Consider the following 23424-nt stretch of genomic DNA (forward strand, 5'->3'; position numbering starts at 1 on the left):
GGGGGTAGGACAAGGTCCCATGTCTCTATCTTACCCCCCTGAGGATCGGTCAAAACGGACCCTGGTTAAAACCCCAGATTTTGACTCTCCCAACTCACTTATATGGGGGAACTTCAAATGCTCATAACTCCAGAACCCTATGTGCTAGAGACTCAAGGCTGGTACCGTTGGACTCGGGGTACACACAAATGGGGGGGTAGGACAAGGTCCCATGTCTCTATCTTACCCTCCTGAGGATCGGTCAAAACTGACCCTGATTAAAAGTCCAAGCCCTGTACACTCTTGACAACCCTAAACACCAACTTCACCTTGACAAAAAGTACCACAAAAAGGGGGGTCCAAACCACTCCTAAGGCTCTGAAACGTGCTCCTAGACACTTTCTGGGGGAACACTTTTGGCATTTCACACTTAGGAAAATTTTCACTCTCCCAACTCACTTATATGGGGGAACTTCAAATGCTCATAACTCTGGAACCCTAAGTCCTAGAGACTTAAGGGTGGGACCGTTGGACTCGGGGTACCCACAAATGGGGGTGTAGGACAAGGTCTCATGTCTCTATCTTGCTCCCTGAGGATGGGTCAAAACTGACCCTTGTTAAAACCCCAAATTTTGACTCTCCCAACTCACTTATATGGGGGAACTTCAAATGCTCATAACTCCGGAACCCTATGTGCTAGAGACTCAAGGCTGGTACCGTTGGACTCGGGGCACACACAAATGGGGGGGTAGGACAAGGTCCCATGTCTCTATCTTACCCCCCTGAGGATCGGTCAAAACGGACCCTGGTTAAAACCCCAGATTTTGACTCTCCCAACTCACTTATATGGGGGAACTTCAAATGCTCATAACTCTGGAACCCTAAGTCCTAGAGACTTAAGGGTGGGACCGTTGGACTCGGGGTACCCACAAATGGGGGGGTAGGACAAGGTCTCATGTCTCTACCTTGCTCCCTGAGGATGGGTCAAAACTGACCCTTGTTAAAACCCCAAATATTGACTCTCCCAACTCACTTATATGGGGGAACTTCAAATGCTCATAACTCCGGAACCCTATGTGCTAGAGACTCAAGGGTGGTACCGTTGGACTCGGGGTACACACAAATGGGGGGGTAGGACAAGGTCCCATGTCTCTATCTTACCCCCCTGAGGATCGGTCAAAACTGACCCTGATTAAAAGTCCAAGCCCTGTACACTCTTGACAACCCTAAACACCAACTTCACCTTGACAAAAAGTACCACAAAAAGGGGGGTCCAAACCACTCCTAAGGCTCTGAAACGTGCTCCTAGACACTTTCTGGGGGAACACTTTTGGCATTTCACACTTAGGAAAATTTTCACTCTCCCAACTCACTTATATGGGGGAACTTCAAATGCTCATAACTCTGGAACCCTAAGTCCTAGAGACTTAAGGGTGGGACCGTTGGACTCGGGGTACCCACAAATGGGGGTGTAGGACAAGGTCTCATGTCTCTATCTTGCTCCCTGAGGATGGGTCAAAACTGACCCTTGTTAAAACCCCAAATTTTGACTCTCCCAACTCACTTATATGGGGGAACTTCAAATGCTCATAAATCCGGAACCCTATGTGCTAGAGACTCATGGCTGGTACCGTTGGACTCGGGGCACACACAAATGGGGGGGTAGGACAAGGTCCCATGTCTCTACCTTACCCCCCTGAGGATCGGTCAAAACGGACCCTGGTTAAAACCCCAGATTTTGACTCTCCCAACTCACTTATATGGGGGAACTTCAAATGCTCATAACTCTGGAACCCTAAGTCCTAGAGACTTAAGGGTGGGACCGTTGGACTCGGGGTACCCACAAATGGGGGGGTAGGACAAGGTCTCATGTCTCTACCTTGCTCCCTGAGGATGGGTCAAAACTGACCCTTGTTAAAACCCCAAATATTGACTCTCCCAACTCACTTATATGGGGGAACTTCAAATGCTCATAACTCCGGAACCCTATGTGCTAGAGACTCAAGGCTGGTACCGTTGGACTCGGGGTACACACAAATGGGGGGGTAGGACAAGGTCCCATGTCTCTATCTTACCCCCCTGAGGATCGGTCAAAACTGACCCTGATTAAAAGTCCAAGCCCTGTACACTCTTGACAACCCTAAACACCAACTTCACCTTGACAAAAAATACCACAAAAAGGGGGGTCCAAACCACTCCTAAGGCTCTGAAACGTGCTCCTAGACACTTTCTGGGGGAACACTTTTGGCATTTCACACTTAGGAAAATTTTGACTCTCCCAACTCACTTATATGGGGGAACTTCAAATGCTCATAACTCTGGAACCCTAAGTCCTAGAGACTTAAGGGTGGGACCGTTGGACTCGGGGTACCCACAAATGGGGGGGGGGGGGGGGGGGGGGGGGGTAGGACAAGGTCTCATGTCTCTACCTTGCTCCCTGAGGATGGGTCAAAACTGACCCTTGTTAAAACCCCAAATATTGACTCTCCCAACTCACTTATATGGGGGAACTTCAAATGCTCATAACTCCAGAACCCTATGTGCTACAGACTCAAGGGTGGTACCGTTGGACTCGGGGTACACACAAATGGGGGGGTAGGACAAGGTCCCATGTCTCTATCTTACCCCTGAGGATCGGTCAAAACGGACCCTGGTTAAAACCCCAGATTTTGACTCTCCCAACTCACTTATATGGGGGAACTTCAAATGCTCATAACTCCGGAACCCTATGTGCTAGAGACTCAAGGCTGGTACCGTTGGACTCGGGGTACACACAAATGGGGGGTAGGACAAGGTCCCATGTCTCTATCTTACCCCCCTGAGGATCGGTCAAAACGGACCCTGGTTAAAACCCCAGATTTTGACTCTCCCAACTCACTTATATGGGGGAACTTCAAATGCTCATAACTCCGGAACCCTATGTGCTAGAGACTCAAGTCTGGTACCCTTGGACTCGGGGTACACACAAATGGGGGGGTAGGACAAGGTCCCATGTCTCTATCTTACCCCCCTGAGGATCGGTCAAAACGGACCCTGGTTAAAACCCCAGATTTTGACTCTCCCAACTCACTTATATGGGGGAACTTCAAATGCTCATAACTCCGGAACCCTATGTGCTAGAGACTCAAGGCTGGTACCGTTGGACTCGGGGTACACACAAATGGGGGGGTAGGACAAGGTCCCATGTCTCTATCTTACCCTCCTGAGGATCGGTCAAAACTGACCCTGATTAAAAGTCCAAGCCCTGTACACTCTTGACAACCCTAAACACCAACTTCACCTTGACAAAAAGTACCACAAAAAGGGGGGTCCAAACCACTCCTAAGGCTCTGAAACGTGCTCCTAGACACTTTCTGGGGGAACACTTTTGGCATTTCACACTTAGGAAAATTTTGACTCTCCCAACTCACTTATATGGGGGAACTTCAAATGCTCATAACTCTGGAACCCTAAGTCCTAGAGACTTAAGGGTGGGACCGTTGGACTCGGGGTACCCACAAATGGGGGTGTAGGACAAGGTCTCATGTCTCTATCTTGCTCCCTGAGGATGGGTCAAAACTGACCCTTGTTAAAACCCCAAATTTTGACTCTCCCAACTCACTTATATGGGGGAACTTCAAATGCTCATAACTCCGGAACCCTATGTGCTAGAGACTCAAGGCTGGTACCGTTGGACTCGGGGCACACACAAATGGGGGGGTAGGACAAGGTCCCATGTCTCTATCTTACCCCCCTGAGGATCGGTCAAAACGGACCCTGGTTAAAACCCCAGATTTTGACTCTCCCAACTCACTTATATGGGGGAACTTCAAATGCTCATAACTCTGGAACCCTAAGTCCTAGAGACTTAAGGGTGGGACCGTTGGACTCGGGGTACCCACAAATGGGGGGGTAGGACAAGGTCTCATGTCTCTACCTTGCTCCCTGAGGATGGGTCAAAACTGACCCTTGTTAAAACCCCAAATATTGACTCTCCCAACTCACTTATATGGGGGAACTTCAAATGCTCATAACTCCGGAACCCTATGTGCTAGAGACTCAAGGGTGGTACCGTTGGACTCGGGGTACACACAAATGGGGGGGTAGGACAAGGTCCCATGTCTCTATCTTACCCCCCTGAGGATCGGTCAAAACTGACCCTGATTAAAAGTCCAAGCCCTGTACACTCTTGACAACCCTAAACACCAACTTCACCTTGACAAAAAGTACCACAAAAAGGGGGGTCCAAACCACTCCTAAGGCTCTGAAACGTGCTCCTAGACACTTTCTGGGGGAACACTTTTGGCATTTCACACTTAGGAAAATTTTGACTCTCCCAACTCACTTATATGGGGGAACTTCAAATGCTCATAACTCTGGAACCCTAAGTCCTAGAGACTTAAGGGTGGGACCGTTGGACTCGGGGTACCCACAAATGGGGGTGTAGGACAAGGTCTCATGTCTCTATCTTGCTCCCTGAGGATGGGTCAAAACTGACCCTTGTTAAAACCCCAAATTTTGACTCTCCCAACTCACTTATATGGGGGAACTTCAAATGCTCATAACTCCGGAACCCTATGTGCTAGAGACTCATGGCTGGTACCGTTGGACTCGGGGCACACACAAATGGGGGGGTAGGACAAGGTCCCATGTCTCTACCTTACCCCCCTGAGGATCGGTCAAAACGGACCCTGGTTAAAACCCCAGATTTTGACTCTCCCAACTCACTTATATGGGGGAACTTCAAATGCTCATAACTCTGGAACCCTAAGTCCTAGAGACTTAAGGGTGGGACCGTTGGACTCGGGGTACCCACAAATGGGGGGGTAGGACAAGGTCTCATGTCTCTACCTTGCTCCCTGAGGATGGGTCAAAACTGACCCTTGTTAAAACCCCAAATATTGACTCTCCCAACTCACTTATATGGGGGAACTTCAAATGCTCATAACTCCGGAACCCTATGTGCTAGAGACTCAAGGGTGGTACCGTTGGACTCGGGGTACACACAAATGGGGGGGTAGGACAAGGTCCCATGTCTCTATCTTACCCCCCTGAGGATCGGTCAAAACTGACCCTGATTAAAAGTCCAAGCCCTGTACACTCTTGACAACCCTAAACACCAACTTCACCTTGACAAAAAGTACCACAAAAAGGGGGGTCCAAACCACTCCTAAGGCTCTGAAACGTGCTCCTAGACACTTTCTGGGGGAACACTTTTGGCATTTCACACTTAGGAAAATTTTCACTCTCCCAACTCACTTATATGGGGGAACTTCAAATGCTCATAACTCTGGAACCCTAAGTCCTAGAGACTTAAGGGTGGGACCGTTGGACTCGGGGTACCCACAAATGGGGGGGTAGGACAAGGTCTCATGTCTCTACCTTGCTCCCTGAGGATGGGTCAAAACTGACCCTTGTTAAAACCCCAAATATTGACTCTCCCAACTCACTTATATGGGGGAACTTCAAATGCTCATAACTCCGGAACCCTATGTGCTAGAGACTCAAGGCTGGTACCGTTGGACTCGGGGTTCACACAAATGGGGGGAAGGACAAGGTCCCATGTCTCTATCTTACCCCCCTGAGGATCGGTCAAAACGGACCCTGGTTAAAACCCCAGATTTTGACTCTCTCAACTCACTTATATGGGGGAACTTCAAATGCTCATAACTCCAGAACCCTATGTGCTAGAGACTCAAGGCTGGTACCGTTGGACTCGGGGTACACAAAAATGGGGGGCTAGGACAAGGTCCCATGTCTCTATCTTACCCCCCTGAGGATCGGTCAAAACTGACCCTGATTAAAAGTCCAAGCCCTGTACACTCTTGACAACCCTTAACACCAACTTCACCTTGACAAAAAGTACCACAAAAAGGGGGGTCCAAACCACTCCTAAGGCTCTAAAACGTGCTCCTAGACACTTTCTGGGGGAACACTTTTGGCATTTCACACTTAGGAAAATTTTCACTCTCCCAACTCACTTATATGGGAGAACTTCAAATGCTCATAACTCTGGAATCCTAAGTCCTAGAGTCTTAAGGGTGGGACCGTTGGACTCGGGGTACCCACAAATGGGGGTGTAGGACAAGGTCTCATGTCTCTATCTTGCTCCCTGAGGATGGGTCAAAACTGACCCTTGTTAAAACCTCAAATTTTGACTCTCCCAACTCACTTATATGGGGGAACTTCAAATGCTCATAACTCTGGAACCCTAAGTCCTAGAGACTTAAGGGTGGGACCGTTGGACTCGGGGTACCCACAAATGGGGGGGTAGGACAAGGTCTCATGTCTCTACCTTGCTCCCTGAGGATGGGTCAAAACTGACCCTTGTTAAAACCCCAAATATTGACTCTCCCAACTCACTTATATGGGGGAACTTCAAATGCTCATAACTCCGGAACCCTATGTGCTAGAGACTCAAGGCTGGTACCGTTGGACTCGGGGTACACACAAATGGGGGGGTAGGACAAAGTCCCATGTCTCTATCTTACCCCCCTGAGGATCGGTCAAAACTGACCCTGATTAAAAGTCCAAGCCCTGTACACTCTTGACAACCCTAAACACCAACTTCACCTTGACAAAAAGTACCACAAAAAGGGGGGTCCAAACCACTCCTAAGGCTCTGAAACGTGCTCCTAGACACTTTCTGGGGGAACACTTTTGGCATTTCACACTTAGGAAAATTTTGACTCTCCCAACTCACTTATATGGGGGAACTTCAAATGCTCATAACTCTGGAACCCTAAGTCCTAGAGACTTAAGGGTGGGACCGTTGGACTCGGGGTACCCACAAATGGGGGTGTAGGACAAGGTCTCATGTCTTTATCTTGCTCCCTGAGGATGGGTCAAAACTGACCCTTGTTAAAACCCCAAATTTTGACTCTCCCAACTCACTTATATGGGGGAACTTCAAATGCTCATAACTCCGGAACCCTATGTGCTAGAGACTCAAGGCTGGTACCGTTGGACTCGGGTCACACACAAATGGGGGGGTAGGACAAGGTCCCATGTCTCTATCTTACCCCCCTGAGGATCGGTCAAAACGGACCCTGGTTAAAACCCCAGATTTTGACTCTCCCAACTCACTTATATGGGGGAACTTCAAATGCTCATAACTCTGGAACCCTAAGTCCTAGAGACTTAAGGGTGGGACCCTTGGACTCGGGGTACCCACAAATGGGGGGGTAGGACAAGGTCTCATGTCTCTACCTTGCTCCCTGAGGATGGGTCAAAACTGACCCTTGTTAAAACCCCAAATATTGACTCTCCCAACTCACTTATATGGGGGAACTTCAAATGCTCATAACTCCAGAACCCTATGTGCTAGAGACTCAAGGCTGGTACCGTTGGACTCGGGGTACACACAAATGGGGGGGTAGGACAAGGTCCCATGTCTCTATCTTACCCCCCTGAGGATCGGTCAAAACGGACCCTGGTTAAAACCCCAGATTTTGACTCTCCCAACTCACTTATATGGGGGAACTTCAAATGCTCATAACTCCGGAACCCTATGTGCTAGAGACTCAAGGCTGGTACCGTTGGACTCGGGGTACACACAAATGGGGGGGTAGGACAAGGTCCCATGTATCTATCTTACCCCCCTGAGGATCGGTCAAAACTGACCCTGATTAAAAGTCCAAGCCCTGTACACTCTTGACAACCCTAAACACCAACTTCACCTTGACAAAAAGTACCACAAAAAGGGGGGTCCAAACCACTCCTAAGGCTCTGAAACGTGCTCCTAGACACTTTCTGGGGGAACACTTTTGGCATTTCACACTTAGGAAAATTTTGACTCTCCCAACTCACTTATATGGGGGAACTTCAAATGCTCATAACTCTGGAACCCTAAGTCCTAGAGACTTAAGGGTGGGACCGTTGGACTCGGGGTACCCACAAATGGGGGTGTAGGACAAGGTCTCATGTCTTTATCTTGCTCCCTGAGGATGGGTCAAAACTGACCCTTGTTAAAACCCCAAATTTTGACTCTCCCAACTCACTTATATGGGGGAACTTCAAATGCTCATAACTCCGGAACCCTATGTGCTAGAGACTCAAGGCTGGTACCGTTGGACTCGGGTCACACACAAATGGGGGGGTAGGACAAGGTCCCATGTCTCTATCTTACCCCCCTGAGGATCGGTCAAAACGGACCCTGGTTAAAACCCCAGATTTTGACTCTCCCAACTCACTTATATGGGGGAACTTCAAATGCTCATAACTCTGGAACCCTAAGTCCTAGAGACTTAAGGGTGGGACCCTTGGACTCGGGGTACCCACAAATGGGGGGGTAGGACAAGGTCTCATGTCTCTACCTTGCTCCCTGAGGATGGGTCAAAACTGACCCTTGTTAAAACCCCAAATATTGACTCTCCCAACTCACTTATATGGGGGAACTTCAAATGCTCATAACTCCAGAACCCTATGTGCTAGAGACTCAAGGCTGGTACCGTTGGACTCGGGGTACACACAAATGGGGGGGTAGGACAAGGTCCCATGTCTCTATCTTACCCCCCTGAGGATCGGTCAAAACGGACCCTGGTTAAAACCCCAGATTTTGACTCTCCCAACTCACTTATATGGGGGAACTTCAAATGCTCATAACTCCGGAACCCTATGTGCTAGAGACTCAAGGCTGGTACCGTTGGACTCGGGGTACACACAAATGGGGGGGTAGGACAAGGTCCCATGTATCTATCTTACCCCCCTGAGGATCGGTCAAAACTGACCCTGATTAAAAGTCCAAGCCCTGTACACTCTTGACAACCCTAAACACCAACTTCACCTTGACAAAAAGTAACACAAAAAGGGGGGTCCAAACCACTCCTAAGGCTCTGAAACGTGCTCCTAGACACTTTCTGGGGGAACACTTTTGGCATTTCACACTTAGGAAAATTTTGACTCTCCCAACTCACTTATATGGGGGAACTTCAAATGCTCATAACTCTGGAACCCTAAGTCCTAGAGACTTAAGGGTGGGACCGTTGGACTCGGGGTACCCACAAATGGGGGGGTAGGACAAGGTCTCATGTCTCTACCTTGCTCCCTGAGGATGGGTCAAAACTGACCCTTGTTAAAACCCCAAATATTGACTCTCCCAACTCACTTATATGGGGGAACTTCAAATGCTCATAACTCCGGAACCCTATGTGCTAGAGACTCAAGGGTGGTACCGTTGGACTCGGGGTACACACAAATGGGGGGGTAGGACAAGGTCCCATGTCTCTATCTTACCCCCGAGGATCGGTCAAAACGGACCCTGATTAAAACCCCAGATTTTGACTCTCCCAACTCACTTATATGGGGGAACTTCAAATGCTCATAACTCCGGAACCCTATGTGCTAGAGACTCAAGGCTGGTACCGTTGGACTCGGGGTACACACAAATGGGGGGTAGGACAAGGTCCCATGTCTCTATCTTACCCCCCTGAGGATCGGTCAAAACGGACCCTGGTTAAAACCCCAGATTTTGACTCTCCCAACTCACTTATATGGGGGAACTTCAAATGCTCATAACTCCGGAACCCTATGTGCTAGAGACTCAAGTCTGGTACCCTTGGACTCGGGGTACACACAAATGGGGGGGTAGGACAAGGTCCCATGTCTCTATCTTACCCCCCTGAGGAACGGTCAAAACGGACCCTGGTTAAAACCCCAGATTTTGACTCTCCCAACTCACTTATATGGGGGAACTTCAAATGCTCATAACTCCGGAACCCTATGTGCTAGAGACTCAAGGCTGGTACCGTTGGACTCGGGGTACACACAAATGGGGGGGTAGGACAAGGTCCCATGTCTCTATCTTACCCTCCTGAGGATCGGTCAAAACTGACCCTGATTAAAAGTCCAAGCCCTGTACACTCTTGACAACCCTAAACACCAACTTCACCTTGACAAAAAGTACCACAAAAAGGGGGGTCCAAACCACTCCTAAGGCTCTGAAACGTGCTCCTAGACACTTTCTGGGGGAACACTTTTGGCATTTCACACTTAGGAAAATTTTGACTCTCCCAACTCACTTATATGGGGGAACTTCAAATGCTCATAACTCTGGAACCCTAAGTCCTAGAGACTTAAGGGTGGGACCGTTGGACTCGGGGTACCCACAAATGGGGGTGTAGGACAAGGTCTCATGTCTCTATCTTGCTCCCTGAGGATGGGTCAAAACTGACCCTTGTTAAAACCCCAAATTTTGACTCTCCCAACTCACTTATATGGGGGAACTTCAAATGCTCATAAATCCGGAACCCTATGTGCTAGAGACTCATGGCTGGTACCGTTGGACTCGGGGCACACACAAATGGGGGGGTAGGACAAGGTCCCATGTCTCTACCTTACCCCCCTGAGGATCGGTCAAAACGGACCCTGGTTAAAACCCCAGATTTTGACTCTCCCAACTCACTTATATGGGGGAACTTCAAATGCTCATAACTCTGGAACCCTAAGTCCTAGAGACTTAAGGGTGGGACCGTTGGACTCGGGGTACCCACAAATGGGGGGGTAGGACAAGGTCTCATGTCTCTACCTTGCTCCCTGAGGATGGGTCAAAACTGACCCTTGTTAAAACCCCAAATATTGACTCTCCCAACTCACTTATATGGGGGAACTTCAAATGCTCATAACTCCGGAACCCTATGTGCTAGAGACTCAAGGGTGGTACCGTTGGACTCGGGGTACACACAAATGGGGGGGTAGGACAAGGTCCCATGTCTCTATCTTACCCCCCTGAGGATCGGTCAAAACTGACCCTGATTAAAAGTCCAAGCCCTGTACACTCTTGACAACCCTAAACACCAACTTCACCTTGACAAAAAGTACCACAAAAAGGGGGGTCCAAACCACTCCTAAGGCTCTGAAACGTGCTCCTAGACACTTTCTGGGGGAACACTTTTGGCATTTCACACTTAAGAAAATTTTCACTCTCCCAACTCACTTATATGGGGGAACTTCAAATGCTCATAACTCCGGAACCCTATGTGCTAGAGACTCAAGTCTGGTACCCTTGGACTCGGGGTACACACAAATGGGGGGGTAGGACAAGGTCCCATGTCTCTATCTTACCCCCCTGAGGATCGGTCAAAACGGACCCTGGTTAAAACCCCAGATTTTGACTCTCCCAACTCACTTATATGGGGGAACTTCAAATGCTCATAACTCCGGAACCCTATGTGCTAGAGACTCAAGGCTGGTACCGTTGGACTCGGGGTACACACAAATGGGGGGGTAGGACAAGGTCCCATGTCTCTATCTTACCCCCCTGAGGATCGGTCAAAACTGACCCTGATTAAAAGTCCAAGCCCTGTACACTCTTGACAACCCTAAACACCAACTTCACCTTGACAAAAAGTACCACAAAAAGGGGGGTCCAAACCACTCCTAAGGCTCTGAAACGTGCTCCTAGACACTTTCTGGGGGAACACTTTTGGCATTTCACACTTAGGAAAATTTTGACTCTCCCAACTCACTTATATGGGGGAACTTCAAATGCTCATAACTCTGGAACCCTAAGTCCTAGAGACTTAAGGGTGGGACCGTTGGACTCGGGGTACCCACAAATGGGGGGGTAGGACAAGGTCTCATGTCTCTACCTTGCTCCCTGAGGATGGGTCAAAACTGACCCTTGTTAAAACCCCAAATATTGACTCTCCCAACTCACTTATATGGGGGAACTTCAAATGCTCATAACTCCGGAACCCTATGTGCTAGAGACTCAAGGGTGGTACCGTTGGACTCGGGGTACACACAAATGGGGGGGTAGGACAAGGTCCCATGTCTCTATCTTACCCCCGAGGATCGGTCAAAACGGACCCTGGTTAAAACCCCAGATTTTGACTCTCCCAACTCCCTTATATGGGGGAACTTCAAATGCTCATAACTCCGGAACCCTATGTGCTAGAGACTCAAGGCTGGTACCGTTGGACTCGGGGTACACACAAATGGGGGGTAGGACAAGGTCCCATGTCTCTATCTTACCCCCCTGAGGATCGGTCAAAACGGACCCTGGTTAAAACCCCAGATTTTGACTCTCCCAACTCACTTATATGGGGGAACTTCAAATGCTCATAACTCCGGAACCCTATGTGCTAGAGACTCAAGTCTGGTACCCTTGGACTCGGGGTACACACAAATGGGGGGGTAGGACAAGGTCCCATGTCTCTATCTTACCCCCCTGAGGATCGGTCAAAACGGACCCTGGTTAAAACCCCAGATTTTGACTCTCCCAACTCACTTATATGGGGGAACTTCAAATGCTCATAACTCCGGAACCCTATGTGCTAGAGACTCAAGGCTGGTACCGTTGGACTCGGGGTACACACAAATGGGGGGGTAGGACAAGGTCCCATGTCTCTATCTTACCCCCCTGAGGATCGGTCAAAACTGACCCTGATTAAAAGTCCAAGCCCTGTACACTCTTGACAACCCTAAACACCAACTTCACCTTGACAAAAAGTACCACAAAAAGGGGGGTCCAAACCACTCCTAAGGCTCTGAAACGTGCTCCTAGACACTTTCTGGGGGAACACTTTTGGCATTTCACACTTAGGAAAATTTTGACTCTCCCAACTCACTTATATGGGGGAACTTCAAATGCTCATAACTCTGGAACCCTAAGTCCTAGAGACTTAAGGGTGGGACCGTTGGACTCGGGGTACCCACAAATGGGGGGGTAGGACAAGGTCTCATGTCTCTACCTTGCTCCCTGAGGATGGGTCAAAACTGACCCTTGTTAAAACCCCAAATATTGACTCTCCCAACTCACTTATATGGGGGAACTTCAAATGCTCATAACTCCGGAACCCTATGTGCTAGAGACTCAAGGCTGGTACCGTTGGACTCGGGGTACACACAAATGGGGGGGTAGGACAAGGTCCCATGTCTCTATCTTACCCCCCTGAGGATCGGTCAAAACTGACCCTGATTAAAAGTCCAAGCCCTGTACACTCTTGACAACCCTAAACACCAACTTCACCTTGACAAAAAATACCACAAAAAGGGGGGTCCAAACCACTCCTAAGGCTCTGAAACGTGCTCCTAGACACTTTCTGGGGGAACACTTTTGGCATTTCACACTTAGGAAAATTTTGACTCTCCCAACTCACTTATATGGGGGAACTTCAAATGCTCATAACTCTGGAACCCTAAGTCCTAGAGACTTAAGGGTGGGACCGTTGGACTCGGGGTACCCACAAATGGGGGGGGGGGTAGGACAAGGTCTCATGTCTCTACCTTGCTCCCTGAGGATGGGTCAAAACTGACCCTTGTTAAAACCCCAAATATTGACTCTCCCAACTCACTTATATGGGGGAACTTCAAATGCTCATAACTCCGGAACCCTATGTGCTAGAGACTCAAGGCTGGTACCGTTGGACTCGGGGTACACACAAATGGGGGGGTAGGACAAGGTCCCATGTCTCTATCTTACCCCCCTGAGGATCGGTCAAAACTGACCCTGATTAAAAGTCCAAGCCCTGTACACTCTTGACAACCCTAAACACCAACTTCACCTTGACAAAAAATACCACAAAAAGGGGGGTCCAAACCACTCCTAAGGCTCTGAAACGTGCTCCTAGACACTTTCTGGGGGAACACTTTTGGCATTTCACACTTAGGAAAATTTTGACTCTCCCAACTCACTTATATGGGGGAACTTCAAATGCTCATAACTCTGGAACCCTAAGTCCTAGAGACTTAAGGGTGGGACCGTTGGACTCGGGGTACCCACAAATGGGGGGGGGGGTAGGACAAGGTCTCATGTCTCTACCTTGCTCCCTGAGGATGGGTCAAAACTGACCCTTGTTAAAACCCCAAATATTGACTCTCCCAACTCACTTATATGGGGGAACTTCAAATGCTCATAACTCCGGAACCCTATGTGCTACAGACTCAAGGGTGGTACCGTTGGACTCGGGGTACACACAAATGGGGGGGTAGGACAAGGTCCCATGTCTCTATCTTACCCCTGAGGATCGGTCAAAACGGACCCTGGTTAAAACCCCAGATTTTGACTCTCCCAACTCACTTATATGGGGGAACTTCAAATGCTCATAACTCCGGAACCCTATGTGCTAGAGACTCAAGGCTGGTACCGTTGGACTCGGGGTACACACAAATGGGGGGGTAGGACAAGGTCCCATGTCTCTATCTTACCCCCCTGAGGATCGGTCAAAACTGACCCTGATTAAAAGTCCAAGCCCTGTACACTCTTGACAACCCTAAACACCAACTTCACCTTGACAAAAAGTACCACAAAAAGGGGGGTCCAAACCACTCCTAAGGCTCTAAAACGTGCTCCTAGACACTTTCTGGGGGAACACTTTTGGCATTTCACACTTAGGAAAATTTTGACTCTCCCAACTCACTTATATGGGGGAACTTCAAATGCTCATAACTCTGGAACCCTAAGTCCTAGAGACTTAAGGGTGGGACCGTTGGACTCGGGGTACCCACAAATGGGGGGGTAGGACAAGGTCTCATGTCTCTATCTTACCCCCCTGAGGATGGGTCAAAACGAACCCTGGTTAAAACCCCAGATTTTGACTCTCCCAACTCACTTATATGGGGGAACTTCAAATGCTCATAACTCTGGAACCCTAAGTCCTAGAGACTTAAGGGTGGGACCGTTGGACTCGGGGTACCCACAAATGGGGGGGTAGGACAAGGTCTCATGTCTCTACCTTGCTCCCTGAGGATGGGTCAAAACTGACCCTTGTTAAAACCCCAAATATTGACTCTCCCAACTCACTTATATGGGGGAACTTCAAATGCTCATAACTCCGGAACCCTATGTGCTAGAGACTCAAGGCTGGTACCGTTGGACTCGGGGTACACACAAATGGGGGGGTAGGACAAAGTCCCATGTCTCTATCTTACCCCCCTGAGGATCGGTCAAAACTGACCCTGATTAAAAGTCCAAGCCCTGTACACTCTTGACAACCCTAAACACCAACTTCACCTTGACAAAAAGTACCACAAAAAGGGGGGTCCAAACCACTCCTAAGGCTCTGAAACGTGCTCCTAGACACTTTCTGGGGGAACACTTTTGGCATTTCACACTTAGGAAAATTTTGACTCTCCCAACTCACTTATATGGGGGAACTTCAAATGCTCATAACTCTGGAACCCTAAGTCCTAGAGACTTAAGGGTGGGACCGTTGGACTCGGGGTACCCACAAATGGGGGTGTAGGACAAGGTCTCATGTCTTTATCTTGCTCCCTGAGGATGGGTCAAAACTGACCCTTGTTAAAACCCCAAATTTTGACTCTCCCAACTCACTTATATGGGGGAACTTCAAATGCTCATAACTCCGGAACCCTATGTGCTAGAGACTCAAGGCTGGTACCGTTGGACTCGGGTCACACACAAATGGGGGGGTAGGACAAGGTCCCATGTCTCTATCTTACCCCCCTGAGGATCGGTCAAAACGGACCCTGGTTAAAACCCCAGATTTTGACTCTCCCAACTCACTTATATGGGGGAACTTCAAATGCTCATAACTCTGGAACCCTAAGTCCTAGAGACTTAAGGGTGGGACCCTTGGACTCGGGGTACCCACAAATGGGGGGGTAGGACAAGGTCTCATGTCTCTACCTTGCTCCCTGAGGATGGGTCAAAACTGACCCTTGTTAAAACCCCAAATATTGACTCTCCCAACTCACTTATATGGGGGAACTTCAAATGCTCATAACTCCAGAACCCTATGTGCTAGAGACTCAAGGCTGGTACCGTTGGACTCGGGGTACACACAAATGGGGGGGTAGGACAAGGTCCCATGTCTCTATCTTACCCCCCTGAGGATCGGTCAAAACGGACCCTGGTTAAAACCCCAGATTTTGACTCTCCCAACTCACTTATATGGGGGAACTTCAAATGCTCATAACTCCGGAACCCTATGTGCTAGAGACTCAAGGCTGGTACCGTTGGACTCGGGGTACACACAAATGGGGGGGTAGGACAAGGTCCCATGTATCTATCTTACCCCCCTGAGGATCGGTCAAAACTGACCCTGATTAAAAGTCCAAGCCCTGTACACTCTTGACAACCCTAAACACCAACTTCACCTTGACAAAAAGTACCACAAAAAGGGGGGTCCAAACCACTCCTAAGGCTCTGAAACGTGCTCCTAGACACTTTCTGGGGGAACACTTTTGGCATTTCACACTTAGGAAAATTTTGACTCTCCCAACTCACTTATATGGGGGAACTTCAAATGCTCATAACTCTGGAACCCTAAGTCCTAGAGACTTAAGGGTGGGACCGTTGGACTCGGGGTACCCACAAATGGGGGTGTAGGACAAGGTCTCATGTCTTTATCTTGCTCCCTGAGGATGGGTCAAAACTGACCCTTGTTAAAACCCCAAATTTTGACTCTCCCAACTCACTTATATGGGGGAACTTCAAATGCTCATAACTCCGGAACCCTATGTGCTAGAGACTCAAGGCTGGTACCGTTGGACTCGGGTCACACACAAATGGGGGGGTAGGACAAGGTCCCATGTCTCTATCTTACCCCCCTGAGGATCGGTCAAAACGGACCCTGGTTAAAACCCCAGATTTTGACTCTCCCAACTCACTTATATGGGGGAACTTCAAATGCTCATAACTCTGGAACCCTAAGTCCTAGAGACTTAAGGGTGGGACCCTTGGACTCGGGGTACCCACAAATGGGGGGGTAGGACAAGGTCTCATGTCTCTACCTTGCTCCCTGAGGATGGGTCAAAACTGACCCTTGTTAAAACCCCAAATATTGACTCTCCCAACTCACTTATATGGGGGAACTTCAAATGCTCATAACTCCAGAACCCTATGTGCTAGAGACTCAAGGCTGGTACCGTTGGACTCGGGGTACACACAAATGGGGGGGTAGGACAAGGTCCCATGTCTCTATCTTACCCCCCTGAGGATCGGTCAAAACGGACCCTGGTTAAAACCCCAGATTTTGACTCTCCCAACTCACTTATATGGGGGAACTTCAAATGCTCATAACTCCGGAACCCTATGTGCTAGAGACTCAAGGCTGGTACCGTTGGACTCGGGGTACACACAAATGGGGGGGTAGGACAAGGTCCCATGTATCTATCTTACCCCCCTGAGGATCGGTCAAAACTGACCCTGATTAAAAGTCCAAGCCCTGTACACTCTTGACAACCCTAAACACCAACTTCACCTTGACAAAAAGTAACACAAAAAGGGGGGTCCAAACCACTCCTAAGGCTCTGAAACGTGCTCCTAGACACTTTCTGGGGGAACACTTTTGGCATTTCACACTTAGGAAAATTTTGACTCTCCCAACTCACTTATATGGGGGAACTTCAAATGCTCATAACTCTGGAACCCTAAGTCCTAGAGACTTAAGGGTGGGACCGTTGGACTCGGGGTACCCACAAATGGGGGGGTAGGACAAGGTCTCATGTCTCTACCTTGCTCCCTGAGGATGGGTCAAAACTGACCCTTGTTAAAACCCCAAATATTGACTCTCCCAACTCACTTATATGGGGGAACTTCAAATGCTCATAACTCCGGAACCCTATGTGCTAGAGACTCAAGGGTGGTACCGTTGGACTCGGGGTACACACAAATGGGGGGGTAGGACAAGGTCCCATGTCTCTATCTTACCCCCGAGGATCGGTCAAAACGGACCCTGATTAAAACCCCAGATTTTGACTCTCCCAACTCACTTATATGGGGGAACTTCAAATGCTCATAACTCCGGAACCCTATGTGCTAGAGACTCAAGGCTGGTACCGTTGGACTCGGGGTACACACAAATGGGGGGTAGGACAAGGTCCCATGTCTCTATCTTACCCCCCTGAGGATCGGTCAAAACGGACCCTGGTTAAAACCCCAGATTTTGACTCTCCCAACTCACTTATATGGGGGAACTTCAAATGCTCATAACTCCGGAACCCTATGTGCTAGAGACTCAAGTCTGGTACCCTTGGACTCGGGGTACACACAAATGGGGGGGTAGGACAAGGTCCCATGTCTCTATCTTACCCCCCTGAGGAACGGTCAAAACGGACCCTGGTTAAAACCCCAGATTTTGACTCTCCCAACTCACTTATATGGGGGAACTTCAAATGCTCATAACTCCGGAACCCTATGTGCTAGAGACTCAAGGCTGGTACCGTTGGACTCGGGGTACACACAAATGGGGGGGTAGGACAAGGTCCCATGTCTCTATCTTACCCTCCTGAGGATCGGTCAAAACTGACCCTGATTAAAAGTCCAAGCCCTGTACACTCTTGACAACCCTAAACACCAACTTCACCTTGACAAAAAGTACCACAAAAAGGGGGGTCCAAACCACTCCTAAGGCTCTGAAACGTGCTCCTAGACACTTTCTGGGGGAACACTTTTGGCATTTCACACTTAGGAAAATTTTGACTCTCCCAACTCACTTATATGGGGGAACTTCAAATGCTCATAACTCTGGAACCCTAAGTCCTAGAGACTTAAGGGTGGGACCGTTGGACTCGGGGTACCCACAAATGGGGGTGTAGGACAAGGTCTCATGTCTCTATCTTGCTCCCTGAGGATGGGTCAAAACTGACCCTTGTTAAAACCCCAAATTTTGACTCTCCCAACTCACTTATATGGGGGAACTTCAAATGCTCATAAATCCGGAACCCTATGTGCTAGAGACTCATGGCTGGTACCGTTGGACTCGGGGCACACACAAATGGGGGGGTAGGACAAGGTCCCATGTCTCTACCTTACCCCCCTGAGGATCGGTCAAAACGGACCCTGGTTAAAACCCCAGATTTTGACTCTCCCAACTCACTTATATGGGGGAACTTCAAATGCTCATAACTCTGGAACCCTAAGTCCTAGAGACTTAAGGGTGGGACCGTTGGACTCGGGGTACCCACAAATGGGGGGGTAGGACAAGGTCTCATGTCTCTACCTTGCTCCCTGAGGATGGGTCAAAACTGACCCTTGTTAAAACCCCAAATATTGACTCTCCCAACTCACTTATATGGGGGAACTTCAAATGCTCATAACTCCGGAACCCTATGTGCTAGAGACTCAAGGGTGGTACCGTTGGACTCGGGGTACACACAAATGGGGGGGTAGGACAAGGTCCCATGTCTCTATCTTACCCCCCTGAGGATCGGTCAAAACTGACCCTGATTAAAAGTCCAAGCCCTGTACACTCTTGACAACCCTAAACACCAACTTCACCTTGACAAAAAGTACCACAAAAAGGGGGGTCCAAACCACTCCTAAGGCTCTGAAACGTGCTCCTAGACACTTTCTGGGGGAACACTTTTGGCATTTCACACTTAAGAAAATTTTCACTCTCCCAACTCACTTATATGGGGGAACTTCAAATGCTCATAACTCCGGAACCCTATGTGCTAGAGACTCAAGTCTGGTACCCTTGGACTCGGGGTACACACAAATGGGGGGGTAGGACAAGGTCCCATGTCTCTATCTTACCCCCCTGAGGATCGGTCAAAACGGACCCTGGTTAAAACCCCAGATTTTGACTCTCCCAACTCACTTATATGGGGGAACTTCAAATGCTCATAACTCCGGAACCCTATGTGCTAGAGACTCAAGGCTGGTACCGTTGGACTCGGGGTACACACAAATGGGGGGGTAGGACAAGGTCCCATGTCTCTATCTTACCCCCCTGAGGATCGGTCAAAACTGACCCTGATTAAAAGTCCAAGCCCTGTACACTCTTGACAACCCTAAACACCAACTTCACCTTGACAAAAAGTACCACAAAAAGGGGGGTCCAAACCACTCCTAAGGCTCTGAAACGTGCTCCTAGACACTTTCTGGGGGAACACTTTTGGCATTTCACACTTAGGAAAATTTTGACTCTCCCAACTCACTTATATGGGGGAACTTCAAATGCTCATAACTCTGGAACCCTAAGTCCTAGAGACTTAAGGGTGGGACCGTTGGACTCGGGGTACCCACAAATGGGGGGGTAGGACAAGGTCTCATGTCTCTACCTTGCTCCCTGAGGATGGGTCAAAACTGACCCTTGTTAAAACCCCAAATATTGACTCTCCCAACTCACTTATATGGGGGAACTTCAAATGCTCATAACTCCGGAACCCTATGTGCTAGAGACTCAAGGGTGGTACCGTTGGACTCGGGGTACACACAAATGGGGGGGTAGGACAAGGTCCCATGTCTCTATCTTACCCCCGAGGATCGGTCAAAACGGACCCTGGTTAAAACCCCAGATTTTGACTCTCCCAACTCCCTTATATGGGGGAACTTCAAATGCTCATAACTCCGGAACCCTATGTGCTAGAGACTCAAGGCTGGTACCGTTGGACTCGGGGTACACACAAATGGGGGGTAGGACAAGGTCCCATGTCTCTATCTTACCCCCCTGAGGATCGGTCAAAACGGACCCTGGTTAAAACCCCAGATTTTGACTCTCCCAACTCACTTATATGGGGGAACTTCAAATGCTCATAACTCCGGAACCCTATGTGCTAGAGACTCAAGTCTGGTACCCTTGGACTCGGGGTACACACAAATGGGGGGGTAGGACAAGGTCCCATGTCTCTATCTTACCCCCCTGAGGATCGGTCAAAACGGACCCTGGTTAAAACCCCAGATTTTGACTCTCCCAACTCACTTATATGGGGGAACTTCAAATGCTCATAACTCCGGAACCCTATGTGCTAGAGACTCAAGGCTGGTACCGTTGGACTCGGGGTACACACAAATGGGGGGGTAGGACAAGGTCCCATGTCTCTATCTTACCCCCCTGAGGATCGGTCAAAACTGACCCTGATTAAAAGTCCAAGCCCTGTACACTCTTGACAACCCTAAACACCAACTTCACCTTGACAAAAAGTACCACAAAAAGGGGGGTCCAAACCACTCCTAAGGCTCTGAAACGTGCTCCTAGACACTTTCTGGGGGAACACTTTTGGCATTTCACACTTAGGAAAATTTTGACTCTCCCAACTCACTTATATGGGGGAACTTCAAATGCTCATAACTCTGGAACCCTAAGTCCTAGAGACTTAAGGGTGGGACCGTTGGACTCGGGGTACCCACAAATGGGGGGGTAGGACAAGGTCTCATGTCTCTACCTTGCTCCCTGAGGATGGGTCAAAACTGACCCTTGTTAAAACCCCAAATATTGACTCTCCCAACTCACTTATATGGGGGAACTTCAAATGCTCATAACTCCGGAACCCTATGTGCTAGAGACTCAAGGCTGGTACCGTTGGACTCGGGGTACACACAAATGGGGGGGTAGGACAAGGTCCCATGTCTCTATCTTACCCCCCTGAGGATCGGTCAAAACTGACCCTGATTAAAAGTCCAAGCCCTGTACACTCTTGACAACCCTAAACACCAACTTCACCTTGACAAAAAATACCACAAAAAGGGGGGTCCAAACCACTCCTAAGGCTCTGAAACGTGCTCCTAGACACTTTCTGGGGGAACACTTTTGGCATTTCACACTTAGGAAAATTTTGACTCTCCCAACTCACTTATATGGGGGAACTTCAAATGCTCATAACTCTGGAACCCTAAGTCCTAGAGACTTAAGGGTGGGACCGTTGGACTCGGGGTACCCACAAATGGGGGGGGGGGTAGGACAAGGTCTCATGTCTCTACCTTGCTCCCTGAGGATGGGTCAAAACTGACCCTTGTTAAAACCCCAAATTTTGACTCTCCCAACTCACTTATATGGGGGAACTTCAAATGCTCATAACTCCGGAACCCTATGTGCTAGAGACTCAAGGCTGGTACCGTTGGACTCGGGGCACACACAAATGGGGGGGTAGGACAAGGTCCCATGTCTCTATCTTACCCCCCCGAGGATCGGTCAAAACGGACCCTGGTTAAAACCCCAGATTTTGACTCTCCCAACTCCCTTATATGGGGGAACTTCAAATGCTCATAACTCCGGAACCCTATGTGCTAGAGACTCAAGGCTGGTACCGTTGGACTCGGGGTACACACAAATGGGGGGTAGGACAAGGTCCCATGTCTCTATCTTACCCCCCTGAGGATCGGTCAAAACGGACCCTGGTTAAAACCCCAGATTTTGACTCTCCCAACTCACTTATATGGGGGAACTTCAAATGCTCATAACTCCGGAACCCTATGTGCTAGAGACTCAAGTCTGGTACCCTTGGACTCGGGGTACACACAAATGGGGGGGTAGGACAAGGTCCCATGTCTCTATCTTACCCCCCTGAGGATCGGTCAAAACGGACCCTGGTTAAAACCCCAGATTTTGACTCTCCCAACTCACTTATATGGGGGAACTTCAAATGCTCATAACTCCGGAACCCTATGTGCTAGAGACTCAAGGCTGGTACCGTTGGACTCGGGGTACACACAAATGGGGGGGTAGGACAAGGTCCCATGTCTCTATCTTACCCCCCTGAGGATCGGTCAAAACTGACCCTGATTAAAAGTCCAAGCCCTGTACACTCTTGACAACCCTAAACACCAACTTCACCTTGACAAAAAGTACCACAAAAAGGGGGGTCCAAACCACTCCTAAGGCTCTGAAACGTGCTCCTAGACACTTTCTGGGGGAACACTTTTGGCATTTCACACTTAGGAAAATTTTGACTCTCCCAACTCACTTATATGGGGGAACTTCAAATGCTCATAACTCTGGAACCCTAAGTCCTAGAGACTTAAGGGTGGGACCGTTGGACTCGGGGTACCCACAAATGGGGGGGTAGGACAAGGTCTCATGTCTCTACCTTGCTCCCTGAGGATGGGTCAAAACTGACCCTTGTTAAAACCCCAAATATTGACTCTCCCAACTCACTTATATGGGGGAACTTCAAATGCTCATAACTCCGGAACCCTATGTGCTAGAGACTCAAGGCTGGTACCGTTGGACTCGGGGTACACACAAATGGGGGGGTAGGACAAGGTCCCATGTCTCTATCTTACCCCCCTGAGGATCGGTCAAAACTGACCCTGATTAAAAGTCCAAGCCCTGTACACTCTTGACAACCCTAAACACCAACTTCACCTTGACAAAAAATACCACAAAAAGGGGGGTCCAAACCACTCCTAAGGCTCTGAAACGTGCTCCTAGACACTTTCTGGGGGAACACTTTTGGCATTTCACACTTAGGAAAATTTTGACTCTCCCAACTCACTTATATGGGGGAACTTCAAATGCTCATAACTCTGGAACCCTAAGTCCTAGAGACTTAAGGGTGGGACCGTTGGACTCGGGGTACCCACAAATGGGGGGGGGGGGGTAGGACAAGGTCTCATGTCTCTACCTTGCTCCCTGAGGATGGGTCAAAACTGACCCTTGTTAAAACCCCAAATATTGACTCTCCCAACTCACTTATATGGGGGAACTTCAAATGCTCATAACTCCGGAACCCTATGTGCTACAGACTCAAGGGTGGTACCGTTGGACTCGGGGTACACACAAATGGGGGGGTAGGACAAGGTCCCATGTCTCTATCTTACCCCTGAGGATCGGTCAAAAC

Source organism: Toxotes jaculatrix, chromosome 7 (genome assembly GCF_017976425.1).
Source record: "Toxotes jaculatrix isolate fToxJac2 chromosome 7, fToxJac2.pri, whole genome shotgun sequence".
Classification (NCBI taxonomy): domain Eukaryota; kingdom Metazoa; phylum Chordata; class Actinopteri; family Toxotidae; genus Toxotes; species Toxotes jaculatrix.